The following is a 16,182-nucleotide window of genomic DNA, read 5'->3' on the forward strand; positions in this document are numbered from 1 at the left end:
CATCCGCTAGAGCAGGGGTCCCAGGACAGATCCCTGCTGCACTCCACTAGTCACTGACCTCCAGGCAGAATACTTTCCTTCCACTACTACCCTCTGCTTTCTTCCTGTAAACCATTTTTTTATCCAAACAGCCTAGGTTCCACTGATCCCATGCTTCATGACTTTCTTGATGGGTCTCTCATGGGGGACTTTGTCAAATGCCTTGCTAAAAATCCATGTAGACCACATCTACCATCCTACTCCCATCAACTTCTTTTGTTGCCTCTTCAAAAAACTCAAATAGGCTCATGAGGCACAACTTCCCCTCACAAAGCCAATTTGACTATCCTTGAGTAGACTGTACTTCTCTAAATGTTCATAGATCATATCCTTAAGAATCCTTTCCAATAGTTTGTAGACCATCAATGTAAGACTCACTGGTCTCTAGTCCCCAAGATTCTCCCTATCACCTTTTTTAAGCAAGTGAACTACATTTGCCATTCTCCAATCCTCCGGCACCTCCCATGTAGCCAAAGAGGATTCAAAGATCTGAGCTACTGCTCCAGCAATCTCTTCTCTCACTTCCCACAGCAACCTGGGGTATATCACGTCCAGCCCTGGGGATTATTCAATTTTGGTGTTTTTAAGAAGATCCAACACTTCTTCCTTAATCTCCACATTGTCCAGCACACAGGCCTGTTCCATTTCAACCTCACTCTGATCAAGGTCATTTTCACTTGTGAATACAGAAGCAAAGTATTCATTTAGGACCTCCCCAACCTCCTCTGCTTCCAGGCACATGTTGCCTTCTTTATCCTTTAGTGGCGCCACCTTCATTCTTGTAATCCTTCTGTTTTTCACAGACGCACAGAACACCTTGGGGTTCTCCTTAATCATACATGCCAAGGCCTTCTCATGCCCCCTTCGAGCTCTCCTAAGTCCTTTCTTAAGCTCCTTCCTGGCTACCCTATATTTCTCATGAACCCCTCCTGCTTCCTTCTTCTTATATTTAACATATGCTTCCTTCTTCCTCTTGATGAGTTGCCTCATGTTTTTCTGTCATCCACGGATCCCTTTTCCTACCATTTTTTCCTTGTCTCAATGAGACAAAGCTATCCTGAACCCAACGCAAGTGATCACTAAACCCTCTTCACATTACTTCTGTGCTTACACCCTTGAACATCTGTTTCCAATTTACTCTTGCTAGTTCCTGCCTTCATAGTTAGCTCTTCCCCAGTTAAGCACTTTCCCATTTTGTCTGTTTTTATCCTTTTCCATGGATATGCTGAAGCTAAGGGAGTTGTGGTCACTCTCACCAAAATGCTCCCCCACCAAGAGGTCTGCTACCTGACGATGTTCATTACCCAGAACTAGATCCAGTATGGCCTCTCCTCTCATCGGCCGGTCCACATACTGTGTCAGGAATCCTTTTTGAATACACTTGGCAAATTCAGCCCCATCTATCTCCCTTATAATCAGGAGGTGCCAGTCAATATGAAGGAAGTTGAAATCACCCATAACTACAACCCTGCATTTCCTGCAACATTCTAAGATCTGCCTGCTTATCTGCTCCTCGGAGTCCTGAGGGCTATTTGGTGGCCTTCAGACTACTCCCAGCACAATGATTGATCCCTTCCTATTTCTGACTTCCACCCAGACCGACTCAGTGGACTCTCTCTGCAATGTCCTCCCTTTCTATAGCCGTGATACTATCCCTGATCAGTAATGCTACTCCCCCACCCCGCCTTTTCTACCTCCTATCATATTCCTTTTAAAACACCTAAACCTCGGTATCTGCATCAGCCCATCCTGCCCTTCCTTCAGCCAAGTTTCAGTAATGGCCACAACATCGTAGTTCCACATACTAATCCATGCTCCAAGTTCATCCCCTTTATTCCTAATACTCTTAGCATTGAAATAAACACATTTCAGCCCCTCCAACTGGCCACATTTATGTTTTGTCCCCAGCCTGTCCTTCCTCATCAACTCAGAACACATAGCATCATGCCCTTGTCCTTCGACCCTAATCTCTGCACTCACAATCTGATTCCCACCCCCCTGCCAAACTAGTTTAAATCCTCCCCAACAGCTCTAGCAAACCTGCCCACCAGGATATTGGTCCCTTTCCAGATCAGGTACAGCCCGTCCTTTTTGTACAGGTCAGACCTTCCCCAGAAGAGATCCCAATGATCCAGAAATCTGAACCCCTGCCCCCTGCACCAACTCTTCAGCCACGCATTCATCTGCCTGTTCCTACACTCTCTGTCTCGTGGCACAGGCAGCAATCCCGAGGTAACCACTATTAAGGTCCTGCTTTTTAACTTCTTTCCTAATATTCCTTCTTCAGGACCTCATCCCTACTCCTCTCTATATCATTGGTCCCCACATGAACCACGACATCTGGCTGCTCATCCTCTCTCCTGAGAATACCGAGAACACGATCTGAGATATCGTGGACCCTGGTATCAGGGAGGCAACAGACCATCCGGGATTCTCGCTCTCTCTCACAGAACCTCTTATCTGTCCCCTGAACTATCGAATCCCCTATCACTACCGCTCTCCTCTTTTCCGTCCTTCCTTTCTTAGCTGAGGGTCCAGTCTCGGTGCCAGAGACGCAACAACTACAACTTGTCCTTGGTAGTTCATCCCCACCGACTGTACCCAAAACAGTGTACTTACTGTTGTTGGGAATGACCACAGGGATGCTCTGCTCTTTCTGTCTATTCCCCTTCCCTCTCCTGACAGTCACCCAGTTACATGTCTCCTGACTTTTAGGGGTGACTGTCTCCCTGAAATTCTGATCTATTACTGCCTCTGCCTCCCAAGTGGTCTGAAGTTCATACAGCTCCGGCTCCAGTTCCCTAACTCGATTTGACAGGAGCCGCAGCTGGACGCACCTTTTAGTCATCAGAGACAGTTGTGCTGTCCCTAACTTCCCATATCCTACAATTGGAGCACTGAACTGCCCTGTCTACCGTCTCCATTACCAACTCCTGTTAATTAATTTAATTAAAGAAACTTACCCGGCCTTACCTCACTGGGGGAAAACTCGTTCTCCACCTCTTTTCAGCGAAGCCTCTCAAGCCAAACCCTCAAAACTCCACTCCTTCACTGGCCACTGTGCTTGAGTTACCCCTTTTTTTATTTGTTTGAGCTTTTCAGTTTTTGAGCTTTTTTTCTGCTGAGTCTGAGCTATCAAATCTTGATTGACTTAATTGCACAATCCAACCACCAAAACCTCTCAAGCCAAAGACTTGTAATTCTATGACCAGCAGAGAGAGATAATTTTCCAAAAAAAAATCCAATGCACAATTATCTCAAAACTGGCATCAGTTGGTGGGACAAAATTAAATTTATACCTTACTTATTTTTTGCATTATGATATGCTAGTCAGCACAAACAATCAGTTCCCTGTATTCAAAGGTTCCAATTCAAAGGATAAGATGATGGTTGTTGAAAAAAGGACTCACTTACAGAAAGAAGACAAAAGTAGAATCAATACCAATAAAGTAAAAAGGGATGAATCACATTTAATTCTATAGGTCATCTTGCAGTAAATGAAATGAGGAAATCTGAGAAATTTGTAAAATAAATAAAAATACAAATGTTAATTTATTTAATTAGAGGTACCACACAGTAACAAGCCCTTCTAACCCATCGAGCCTACATTGCTCAATTTCATCTTTATGACTAATTAACCTACTAACTCATATGCAACCAGAGGAGTGGAAGGAAGCACAAGCAGTCATGGAGAGAATGTACGAATTCCTTGTAGACAGTGGTGGAATTGAACCTGGGTTGCTGACACTGCAATAGTGTTATGCTAACTACTAAGCTACCATGCTGCCCAATCATAGGACACTTCAACTACCTATTAATTCAGCAGAAGAAATGGGTAAAGACGGTAAGAAATCCAATGGCCACAATGTGTACAATATTCCTTTCTAAGGATGGTGTAAAATTTGCTCAAATGAGGTGTAAAGCAAAGCAGATAAGACAAGCAGCAAAATGCGTGGGCAGCAGTGACTGTGATGTATTTTCACTTTCAATTTGAAGGCAGAGCTTTGTAAAGTAATGTAACCAGGAGACTTGTCTCCATGAGTCAAACATAGAAAATAGGGTTATGTCACTGAGCACATCAAACATGATTACATTTTGGGATATTTGTGTTTTCAGGAGGGATATCTCTCAGTATTAGTTATGGATGTTTGGGATCTCTGTTGCTAGAAGATTTTAAGACCACCTGTGTGAGTTGCTTTGTCCCAGCAAAGGTACTGGAAGAAAGTCACATGAAGTTGATGCCATCCAGTAGAAAATAGTATAAATACCATCACAGTTTGGCGATTGTTCGGAATGACAAGGGGTCAACAGAAAGATGGGGTTGCAGAAAGAAGAACTGGAATTCATTCCTCAAACTTTGGTTTCTACAACAGATGACTCATCTTTGTGTAGCTTATTGATATGTTGTTCTAGATCATGAGAATTGGATCTCGGTTTGGAAATCATTTGTAGTCTGTGAAACTTTTTAAGTTAGGAATCTTGTATAAATTATAACTTGTGTTAAATGTGTGTGAAGAATTATTTGTTTGAATTTAAATGTGTATCATTAAAAATAAAATAACTGTGTTTAAACTACTTTGTTAGTGGGAAGGAACTCTGGTAGGGAGGGAAGGGTAAGTGGATCCGGTATAATCTCCCTATTGTGGGTGTATAGATATCTATGTACATCAGATAGATCTAAAAATCTTAGTTTAGGATCTTGTAGACAGGGAAACCAATGCCACCATATAGCTATGTGCTTTAAGGTGATAATGTCTGAAGAGATAAGTACAATGCAAACAGATTAATAGATTAGAGAGGAAACACTCAGAGGGACTGAGTGCAGAACTTGGGGAGATAAAATGGGAAATAATACTAAGTTTTACAACAGAATTCCAAGTTGAAGAAATACATTTCTTACCAAATGAAAAGAATAAACTAAGTACGTGTGACAAAAATTTGAGGGAATAACTGAAGGTAAGAAAAGGGATATGCTTTAGTTAACACAAAAGCAATTGTATAGTGTATAGTAGGATTCAAAAAAGAAGGAATGAGGAAATAAACAAAAAGGAGCTATTATATTATCAAGGAATTTAGACAAAATAATAAAATAATTTACAGATATGTCCATAAAAAGTAATGTTAAGATGGGAACGGGGTCATTAATTGACAGGAGAATATCACAGGCATAAATGGGAATTAGAAGAAACATTAAATTGTTATTTCATTTTAGCAATTATTGGAGTGAAAGAATGGGTGTGCAAGCAACTGTATGTTAAAATGAGTAATGAAATGACTACATTGCAGATTGATACGCTAACCAGTTTGAAAGAGGATAAAATTGCTGGACCAGTTGGATTGCATCCATGCAATATTACACATTGTATTACACTCAATAAAGAATTGTACTGAGCAAGACAATCGCAATAAAAAAGTTCTAAAGTAATAACCTTAAGAAAAGCCATAGAACATACTGTATTGTCAAAAGAGATTAACTTTATTGACTCCAGAGGAAAAAACAGAAAGGGTAGGCAATATTAGTCATTTGACATAATTTATAAAATCTTCCAGTCATATTTCAGCAATTTAGTTACTACCTGCAACACCACAAGCATTTAGGGCAGCAATGAAGGTCCTCCATCTCTGTCTGTCTTTGGTCATCTTCTCTACTGTGCCCCAACTGTGGTTCAGGGTCCTCATTTCTGCCACTATAGTTCAGTTCCAATTTGTCTTAGGTCTCCACCCTTTATGGTTCCAATGAAGTGCTGTCACGATGATGTTAGTGGCTTTGCTTCTCATTACATACCCAATCCATCTCAAATATTTCCTTATGATGATTGTGGCCATATCCTCTCGATTACACTGAAGGAGTAGGGCGATTGGGAGTAGGGAGATTGTTCTTGGCCAGAAGATATGAAGGATTTTACGGAAGCTGGTGGTGTGAAATGACAACAGCTTGGCAAGATAACTCTGTCATGTGCCAACATTCTGGCCCATACAAACACATGGACAGAACGCAGCTCTGGCACAGCTTCTCATTGATCCTGACGCTGAATTTGGTAGAACCCCATATGTTGCTCATTAATTTGAAGTTGTTTCTAGCTTTGCTGAGTCTGCACTGCATATCATCCTTGGTCCCACCATCCTGTCGGTTGATGCTGCCTAGGAATCTGCTGGTGCTGGGTAAATCGATGCCGTATTCCTTTGTGGGAGGAGGAGAGTCTACATGGCAGGTCATGGTCTCAGTCTTTCTCTGGTTAACTTTGAGGCCAACCTGTTCACCAAAGGTACACCGGCACTGAGTTTTCTCTCACAAATGCTGGTGAAACCCCAGTTTCCTTGGGCTGCATAAGTCTAGGGAACACATACTCCAATCCCGCCAAGTCCGTGAGATTGAGATGGTTCTCCTACCCAAGTTAGATATGGCCCTTGTGGCTAATGGGATCAGAGGGTATGGAGAGAAAGCAGGTACAGGGTTCTGAATTGGATGATCAGCCATGATCATACTGAATGGCGGTGCAGGCTCGAAGGGCTGAATGGCCTACTCCTGCACTTATTTTCTATGTTTCTATGTTTCTAAACCCCGGTTTATGTGGGCCGTGAAATTTGCTACTCTGTTACACCTCAGTGCCAAGAATTAACAGACAGCACACTGTATATGATTGAAGGAATTATATTTATGAATATTAACTAAAGGGTTGGTAAAGAAAAGAAAGCAAAAAGCAAAAAGGGCCCATTATAATTAAACAGTCAAATGTGCACGAGTTGAAGCTCAACTCTTCCAAAGGTCATATTCACTGATCCTCAGTAGACCCCCACACCTTGCTCCATTGAATCACGGTCCCCCACCAGGTCGAAACCCACCACTGGTTCTTTCCAGTGTCTTCTCTCTTCATCTCCCACCAAACAAAGACCCTAGCTCATACCAGTGTCAGGTACATATAAAAGAAAAACCTGCTCCCCTGATTGGATAGCTCACACTCCAAAGCACCCGTTAACTCTAACCATAACCCGAACATTGCTTCTACAGAAAGACCATTACGTTAGCAGTGAAGCCTTTACCAGAGTGTTACACTGGTGTGTATGTGATAGTAATGCGAGGTCATTCGCTAAGTCAAGGTCTTCTAAAGTAGAGCATAGAATCTCCCTAATGCCTCTTTGCTTATCGTTTGATATCTGCCTCATAACCCAGTCAATCGCCACGTTAAACAATATTGCCGACATCACACTGCATTGCCTGTCTCCTGTCTTGAAGTCACAGCTCAAATTGCAGTCCCCAACTGTGCAGGTGAAATTAACATTGAAACTCTGGATGAACTGGACAATTTTGGAAGGCATCCCTGTTGATACTACCAAAAGCTTTTTCAAAGCTCATGAAATTTGCATACAGTTATCTCTGTCACTCTGCGTACTGCTCTATGATGTTACATAGAGTTCTTCAGTAAAAGTATCTCATAACTGAATATTGAATAAGATCTGAAAACAGAGTCTAGCAGACAAGTAACACAATGGTTTGGGAATTGGTTTTAGGACAGAGCAGAGAAAGCAGAGGTTGTAACTAAAAATAAAATGGAAGAGACCAGTGTTCCACCATGATCATTGTTATAATTAATGCTATTCACAATTTACATGCATGACCATAAAACATAGGAGCAGAATGAGGCCAGTTGGCCCAACAAGTCTCCTCCTCAATGATCTAGATCTAGAGTTTGAAAACATAAACACAGTTTATATGAGATTTTTTTTCTCAAATTCAGTTTTGAGAAAAAGAAGACAGCATCCAACACTGAAAATGTTATAACAAACTTTGGATAGAAGATTGGAGAGACAACTTGTTGCTTGGAAAGTGTGAGTTTACGTAATGTAGAGGCAGAAAAGAAGGATCTTTGAATACAAAGTCACCAAAGATTGCACTGAAGTTTAACAAAACTATGAAAGAATTAAACCAGGTGCATAAAAGTATACCCAGTAGTAGTATGGGAAGCTGGGTGGTTCTTCTACAGATGTATAGTGAAGAGTTTATTGACTGGTTGCATTATAGCCTGGCATGGAAACACTAATGTCCTTGTATAGAAAAGTCCACAAAAATACTGCTCAGTCAATCATGGGTAAGGTCCTTCCCACCACTGAGTACATCTACATGGACTGCTGTCACAGGAAGGCAGTACCCATCATCAAGGACCCCCACCGTCCATACCATCACTGAAATGATTATGCAACCTATGGACTCACTTTCAAGGACTCTTCATTTCATGCTCTTGATATTTATTATTATTATTTCCTTTTTTTTCTTTTTTTCTTTTGTACTTGCAAAGTTTGTTCCTTGTTTGCACATTGGTTGCTTGTTCATTCTGTTGGGCACGGTTTTACATTGATTCTAATGTGTTTCTTAGATTTACTATGATTCACTGCAAGAAAATAAATCTCAGGGTTTGTGTATGTGATGACATACATGTACTTCAAGAATAAGTTTAAACTGAACTTTGAAACATGTATCAAATATTATTTTATAGCCAGTGTTGCATTTTTGACTGTATACAATGAAGTAAGGTACCATTAATACTTTGAATAATATGTGCAGTTAAATTCTCTATAGTTTGTTGTTGCTTTATTGGGACTTTGCTACTGTGCTCACAGAAAGCTGCCAGGAATTTTCATGGAGGTTTTTCAAAGCACATGGAGCAAATTTAACAAGATTTCCGAGTAAATGATGAATGTGGGTGCCTTCTAATGCAAGTGGCCAATCAGGAAAATACCTATATATATATTTCTGAAGACCATCTTTAACTTTGCAAAGTTGCCTAGAATTCCATGTTCGCACAATCAGATGAAAGTTTATGTGATCACCAGGTCATACTGTTTAACCACACACAGAAAATATATTTAATTCCTTCATTCCTCATTCTTCCTGAGATAAGTGATAAAAATATTTATATTGAATCAAAAATGAGCAATGTTGTATGCTTCGTAAGCATCAAAAGCACCTGAAAGTCAAAATAAACTCTCGTGCTGAGGTTCAAATTTCAAAGTAAATTTATTATCAAAGTGCATGTGTATCACCAGAAACAACCTTGAGATTCACTTTCAAGGAAATTGAAAGACTATAGAACATAAACAGAGTGGACTTTGTCCGAATAGTAATATCTACAACTGGTATCATCCCAAAATCACTACACAATTGAATTAAACAATTAGGCCTGCACAACAAGAGTTATGAAAACTTCCAGAAAGTCACAATTCTAGAAACCACTAGAATAGACAAAAAGTTCCTAGCAATTTGGAAATGAGTGTGCTTGGCTATACTGCAGCAATAACAAACAAACAAATAAATAAGCAAGCAATAATTATCAATAACATGAAATTAAAAGATGTTGAAATTGATTCCATAGGTTGTGGGAATGTTTCAGTAATGGGATGAGAGAAATGGACTGAAGTTATCCTCTCTGGTTCAAAAGCCTGATGGTTGAGGGATAATAACTGATCCTGAAGGTGGTGGGCTGAGTCCTGAGACATTTTTACCTCCTTCCTGTTACAGCAGCGAGAAGAGAGCAGGCCTAGATGTTGGAAGTACTTGATTGTGGATGCTTCTTTCCTGCACCAGCACTCCCTGTAGCTCAGTGATAGAGAGAGCGTTACTCACAATGGACTGGGCTGCATGCACTATTTTTTGTAAACTTTTGCATGCAGCTGCATTGGTGTTTCCATACTGGGCTCTGAAGCAATCAGTCAATATACCCTCTGCCTCACATCTACAGAAGATCATCAATGTTTTAGATGACATGCTGAATTTTAGCAAGCTTCTAGGAAAGCAGATGCACTGGTGTGCTTTCTTCATAATTGACTTAACCTACTCCACAATCAATTGAAGCCCATTCATCAATAAAAGGTCCATACTACATTGTGGGCCGAAGGGCTTGTTCTGTGTTCTGCTGTTTTCTGTTGTAGTTGGTTGGAGTTTGATTGGCACAGACAAGTAGGGGAGGCTTCAAATTATAATTCTGCCTGATATACTAAAAGTTTTAAAACTCTGTCAAATTATAACAAAACTTGAAAAGGGTGGAGTAATATCAATTCACTCCATCAAATTCATTCTTTCATGCAGCAAGTTCTTAATCAAATGAGAGAAATTACAGTGATGATGAAAAATGGATGACATTGAATTTGCTCCTTATTATATTTCATTCCTATGTCTTCTGTTCCCAGAAAAGGAAAATAGGAAAGTAATTTGATAATATCATCTGTCATTGTTAAATATTCCTCCTATAAATTGTATGAGCTATCATCAATTCAGAGGAGTTATGTCTTACGATTTTAAGTCAGTATCAGAATCAGAAACAGGTTTATTATCACCGGCATGTGACATGAAATTTGTTAACTTAGCAGCAGCAATTCAATGCAATATAGCAGAAAGAGAAGAAAATAAATAAATAAATAAATAAAATCTGTTGAATAGATCTTTTAAAAAAACACATGAAAGCAGAAATACTGTATATAAAAAAAAAGTGAGGTAGTGTCCAAAGATTCAATGTCCATTTAGGAATCAGATGGCAGAGGGGAAGAAGCTGTTCCTGAATCGCTGAGTGCGTGCCTTTAGGCTTCTGTACCTCTTACCTGATGGTAACAATGAGAAAAGGGCATGCCGTGGGTGCTGGAGGTCCTTAATAATGGATCCTGCCTTTCTGAGACACCACTCCCTGAAGATGTCCCGGGTACTTTGTAAGCTAGTACCCAAGATGAAGCTGACTAGAATTACAACCTTCTGCAGCTTCTTTCAGTCCTGTGCAGTAGCCCTTCCATACCAGACAGTGATGCAGCCTGTCAGAATGCTCTCTACGGTACAACTATAGATGTTTTTGAATCTATTTGTTGACATGCCAAATCTCTTCCTACGCCTAATAAAGTGTAGCCACTGTCTTGCATTCTTTATAACTACATTGATATGTTGGAACCATATAACTATATAACAATTACAGCACGGAAACAGACCATCTCGGCCCTTCTAGTCCATGCCGAATGCTTACTCTCACCTAGTCCCACCAACCTGCACTCAGCCCATAACCCTCCATTCATTTCCTGTCCATATACCTATCCATTTTTTTTTATGACAATAATCGAACCTGCCTCTAATTCTACTGGAAGCACGTTGCACACAGCTACCACTCTGAGTAAAGAAGTTCCTCCTCGTGTTACCCCTAAACTTTTGCCCCTTAATTCTCAACTCATGTCCTCTTGTTTGAATCTCCCCTACTCTCAATGGAAAAGCCTATCCACATCAACCCTATCTATCCCCCTCATAATTTTAGATACCTCTATCAAGTCCCCCCTCAACGTTCTACACTCCAAAGGATAAAGACTTAACTTGTTGAACCTTTCTCTGTAACTTAGGTGCTGAAACCCAGGTAACTTTCTAGTAAATCTCCTCTGTACTCTCTCTATTTTGTTGATATCTTTCCTATAATTCGGTGACCAGAACTGTACACAATACTCCAAATTTGGCCTCACCACTGCCTTGTACAATTTTATCATTGCATCCCATCTCCTATACTCAATGCTCTGATTTATGAAGGTCAGCATACCAAAAGCTTTCTTCACCACCCTATCCACATGAGATTCTACCTTCAGGGTACACCATTATTCCTAGATCACTCTGTTTTACTGCATTCTTCAATGCCCTACCAATTACCATGTATGTCCTATTTTGATTATTCCGACCAAAATGAAGCACCTCACACTTATCAGCATTAAATTCCATCTGCCATCTCTCAGCCCACTCTTCTAACTGGCCTAAATCTCTCTGCAAGCTTTGAAAACCTACTTCATCATCCACACCACCTACCTTAATATCATCTGCATACTTACTAATCCAATTTACCACCACATCATCTAGATCATTAATGTAAATGACAAACAACATTGAACCCCAGTACAGATACTTGAGGTACACCACTAGTCACCGGCCTCCAACCTGACAAACAGTTATCCACCACTACTCTCTGGCATCTCCCATCCAGTCACTATTGAATCCACTTTACTACGTCAATATTAATACCTAACGATTGAACCTTCCTAACTATCCTTACCTGTAGAACCTTGTCAAAGGCCTCAAAGACTGGATTAGATCCTCAGAGATCTTGACAACAAGGAACTTGAAACTGCTCACTCTCTCCACTTCTGATCCCTCTGAGGATAGGTATGTGTTCCTTCATCTTACCCTTCCTGAAGTCCGCAATCAGCTCTTTCGTCTTACTGATGCTGAGTGCCAGGTTGTTGCTATAGCACCACTCCACTAGTTGGCATATCTCACTCCTGTATGCTCTCTCTCGTCATCACCTGAGGTTCTACCATCAAAGGTTGTATCATCAGCAAATTTATACATGGCATTTGTGTTATGCCTAGCCACACAGTTATGTGTATATAGAGAGTAGAGCAGTGGGCTAAGCACACACTTCTGAGGTGCGCCAGTGTTGATCATCAGTGAGGAGGATACATTAACACCAATCCACACAGATTGTGGTCTTCCGGTTAGGAAGTCCAGGATCCAATTGCAGAGGGATGCACAGAGGCCCAGGTTCTTCAGTTTCTCAATCAGGATTGTGGGGATAATGGTACTAAATGCTGAGCTACAGTGATGACGTGAGTGTTTGTGTTGTCCAGGTGGTCGAAAGCCATGATGGGAGCCATTGAGATTGCGTCTGCCATTGACCTATTGTGGCAATAGGCAAATTGCAATGGGTCCAGGTCCTTGCTGAGGCAGAAGTTTAGTCCAGTCATAACCAACCTTTCAAAGCATTTCATCATTGTCGATGTGAGTGCTACCGGGCCATAGTCATTAAAGCAGCCCACATTACTCTTCTTAGGCGCTGGTATAATTGTTGCCTTTTTGAAGCAAGTGGGAACTTCTGCCTGTAGCAGTGAGAGTTTAAAAATGCCCTTGAATACTCCCGCTAGTTGGTTGGCGCAGGTTTTCAGAGCCTTACCAGGTACTCCATCGGGACCTTCCACCTTGCGAGGGTTCACTCTCTTTAAAGACAGTCTAACATTGGCTTCTGAGACACGCAGAGTCATCAGGTGCAGCAGGGATCTTCACAGCTGTGGTTGCATTCTCCCTTTCAAAGCGGGCATAGAAGGCGTTGAGTTCATCTGGTAGTGAAGCATTGCTGTCATCATTGCTATTAGATTCGCTATGTGGGAAGTAATATCTCGCAGACCCTGCCAGAGTTGACGTGCATCCGATATTGCCTCCAACCTCATTCAAAATTGTCTCTTCACCTTTGAGATAGCCCTCCTCAAATCATACCTGGTATTCTGGTACAGGCCTGGGTCACCGGACTTGAATGCCACAGATCTAGCCTTTGGCAGACGACGTACCTCGTGGCTTTTGGTTTGGGAATGTACAGTAAGTCTTTGTGGGCACACACTCATCCACACAGGTTTTAATGAAGTCGGTAACTGCAACAACTGAATCAGAATCAGATTTAATATCACTGACCTATGTTGTGAAAATTGTTGTCTTTGCAGTAGCATGATGCAATGCATAATAATAGAAAAGAAACTATGAATTACAGTAAGTATATATAAAATAGTTAAATTTAAAAAGTACTACAAAAATAGAAATAAAACAAAGTAGTGAGGTAGTATTTGTGGGTTCAAGGTCCATTCAGATATCGGATGACAAAGGGGAAGAACAGTTTTAACAAATTTTAAGAGACAATCATAAAAAGAAACAAGATTTCTTCATCAGTAATATACAAGGCACTTGACATTTTGGGTATATTTGCCACTGCGTGCTTTGTCAGATATTTATCAAGCACTAAAAATGCATAAACCATCATTAAGGAATATTTAATAAATGTATTCTTTGATGTGTCAGTAATCCCATGTTAACTTCGATAACAGGCATGCAAAAATTATTCCTATAAATTACTTTTTCTTGGGATCTATACTTCAATGGTGGAACTTGCTAACACTGTTTAGGTTACAATGACAATGAATATTGAACATATTCATGTGGTGAACTATGTGCCTGTTGGGACACGCCCCTGCTGACTGCTCCTGTGGCTCCTCCCACAGGCCCCTGTATAAAGGAGACCTGCGGCCTGAAGATCGGCCTCATTCTCCAGGACCTTGTATGATAGACACTCACTCCTGGTACCTTCTTCCAGTCAATAAAAGCCGATATCTCGCCTACGTCTCAGTGTGAGTTATTGATGGTGCATCAATTTTATTGACTGGAAGTTTTAAAACATGGAACCCGTTTTGCGTCCGGACCGGTTGGATTTGGACCCTCAAGACCCTGACGCAGCTCTCGCTTTTGAACACTGGCTTGCATGCTTCCAATCGTACTTGGCGGAGCTTCGTGCGACTGAACCCGCCGTTATGCACAGAATCCTACTCTCGAGGGTCTCCTCCAAAGTTTACTCCTTTATCCGGGACCTGCCGACCTACGAAGGGGCACTGGACGCCCTCAAACGACAGTACCTGCGGCCGGTGAACACCGTCTACGCAAGACATCGCTTAGCTACCCGGCAACAGCGGCCTGGCGAATCGTGCGCTGAGTTTCTCCGAGCACTACAGACGCTCGTCCGAGCTTGCGACTGCAAGACGCTCACGGCAGAACAGCATGCGGAGCTGCTGGTGCGAGACGCCTTTGTGACGGGACTGAGGTCAGTGTACATGCGCCAGCGGCTGCTGGAGAACTCGGATCTTACCTTAAGCTCGGCGATAGAGATGGCCAACGCTCTAGAAGCTGCGCGGCATAACGCCGACGCTGTCCAGTCGCGCGATTCCCCGCCGGTTTCGTGGACGCCTCAGACCCCGCCACCGCCGGCTCCCGGGAGCGAATTCGCCAACGCCGCCGCCAGTCGCGATTCCACGAGCTCCCCGACCCAGACCACGGCTGTGGCCCGTAAGAAACTCGTGCTTTGTTATTTCTGTGGCCAAAAGAAACATCCTCGACAACGCTGTCCAGCGCGAGAAGCGACCTGCTCCAGCTGCGGAAAGCGGGGCCACTTCGCCAAGGTCTGTAAGTCTCAACCTCGAGCGGAGTGCAGCGCTGCGGGTGAAACGTGGGGGCCGCCATCTTGCATGCCGGGATGTGGGCGGCCATCTTTGTCGACGTCAGCACGCCCCGCCCCCGATCCTCGGATGCTGACCGGGTACCCCAGATGTGAGCGGCCATCTTTGTCGGCGTCAGCATGCCCCGCCCCCGACCCTCCGATGCTGACCGGGTACCCCGACGGCGATCCAACTCTGGCCACTGTGACTCTCGACCAAAGCGCCCCACACCAGCTTGCAAGGTCCATGATGGACATCCAGGTGGAGGGGCATTGGACTGGATGTCTGTTTGACACGGGCAGCACTGGGAGTTTTATTCACCCGGACACAGTGCAACGCTGCGGACTTGCAACGCGGCCGGTCAGTCGGAGGTTCCATTTGGCCTCTGGGTCGCAGTCCGCAGACATCCGGGCGGGTTGTGTAGCGACTTTGGTGGTGCAAGGCACAGTATATCGGGACTTTGAACTGCTGGTCATGCCTAATCTGTGTGCACCTGTGCTATTGGGGCTGGACTTCCAGAGCCATCTCGAAAGTGTGACTATGGTATACGACGGGCCCCTCCCACCACTCACTGTCAAGAATCCTCAGTTTTGTGGGACTTCTTCACATACCCCGCTACTGACCACACACACACACGGACACACACATCCCATCCAGAACCAGGCCAACAGCTGCGCTACCGACACTTGCAGCCTCTCCACTCTCAAGATCCCTCCCCCACCGCTGTTCGCCAACCTGACCCCCGACTGTAAACCTGTGGCAACCAAAAGCAGGAGGTACAGCGCGGGGGACCGGGCCTTCATTCGGTCGGAGGTGCAGCGGCTGCTCAGGGAGGGGATCATTGAGCCGAGCACAAGCCCTTGGAGGGCCCAGGTGGTTGTTGTTCGGACTGGGCAGAAAAATAGGATGGTGGTGGACTATAGTCAAACCATCAATAGGTTTACGCAGCTTGACGCATACCCCCTACCCCGCATCGCGGATATGGTCAACCAGATTGCTCAGTATAAGGTGTACTCGACAATAGATCTGAAATCCGCTTATCACCAGCTCCCCATCTGCCCAGAGGACCGCCCCTACACCGCCTTCGAGGCGGGCGGCCGGCTCTATCAC

This window comes from Hypanus sabinus, chromosome 25, assembly GCF_030144855.1.
Source record: "Hypanus sabinus isolate sHypSab1 chromosome 25, sHypSab1.hap1, whole genome shotgun sequence".
Lineage (NCBI taxonomy): Eukaryota > Metazoa > Chordata > Chondrichthyes > Myliobatiformes > Dasyatidae > Hypanus > Hypanus sabinus.